Below are 911 nucleotides of genomic sequence, written 5' to 3'. Positions count from 1 at the left end.
TTTCCTCCAAGTTTCTAATGGAGGACCTTGTTTCATTCATGAAACTTAAAGTGGCCTTAGATAGATCAGAGACTATGTTTGCTAAGCTAGAAGGGCTCTGCTAAGAGTTCTCTGTCTGTTGCTGAGATGATGATGGAAAAGGCTTGCTATTGCTAAACTTGTTTCTTCCACCATTATTAAAGCCTTATTGAGGCTTTTGTTGATCCTTCTATGAGAAATTTGGATGATTTCTCCTTGAGGGATGATAGGTGTTTCCATAGGCTTCACCCATGTAATTCACCTCTGCCATTGCAGGGTTCTCAGGATCATAAGCTTCTTCTTCAGAAGATGCCTCTTTAGTACTATTGGATGCATTTTGCCATCCATTCAGACTCTGATTCTTCTGAGGCGTCCCATTACTCACAGGATTCCTCTCAGAGGTGTACATGAATTTGTTATTTGCAACCATGTCAATGAGTTCTTGAGCTTCTGTAGGCATTTCCTTTAGGTGAATGGATCCACCTGCAGAATGGTCCAGTGACATCTTAGAGCACTCAGATAGACCATCATAGAATATATCCAAGATGGTCCACTCTGAAAGCATGTCAGAAGGACACTTTTTGGTCAACTGCTTGTATCTTTCCCAAGCTTCATAGAGGGATTCACCATCTTTTTGCCTGAAGGTCTGAACATCCACTCTAAGCTTGCTCAGCTTTTGAGGAGGAAAGAACTTGGCCAAGAAGGCCGTGACCAGCTTATTCGAAGAGTCCAGGCTATCTTTAGGTTGTGAGTCCAACCATGTTCTAGCTCTGTCTCTCACAGCAAAAGGGAAAATCATGAGCCTATAGACTTTAGGATCTACTCATTAGTCTTAACAGTATCATAGATCTGCAAGAACTCAGTTAAAAACTGATAGGGATCTTCTGATGGAA

General features: G+C 41.7%; 1 non-coding gene across 1 annotated transcript; it reads left to right on the top strand.

The window, feature by feature from the left end:
• The first annotated feature begins 577 nt into the window (after positions 1 to 577).
• LOC127747178 (small nucleolar RNA R71) lies at positions 578 to 685 on the top strand. The gene has a single exon (XR_008008982.1). It is a non-coding gene; the product is annotated as a small nucleolar RNA R71 (small nucleolar RNA).
• Positions 686 to 911: the final 226 nt, after the last annotated feature.

Source organism: Arachis duranensis, chromosome 4, assembly GCF_000817695.3.
Source record: "Arachis duranensis cultivar V14167 chromosome 4, aradu.V14167.gnm2.J7QH, whole genome shotgun sequence".
NCBI lineage: Eukaryota > Viridiplantae > Streptophyta > Magnoliopsida > Fabales > Fabaceae > Arachis > Arachis duranensis.
Note: the sequence above shows the minus strand (reverse complement) of the source record. Positions and strands in the feature narration are given on the sequence as shown.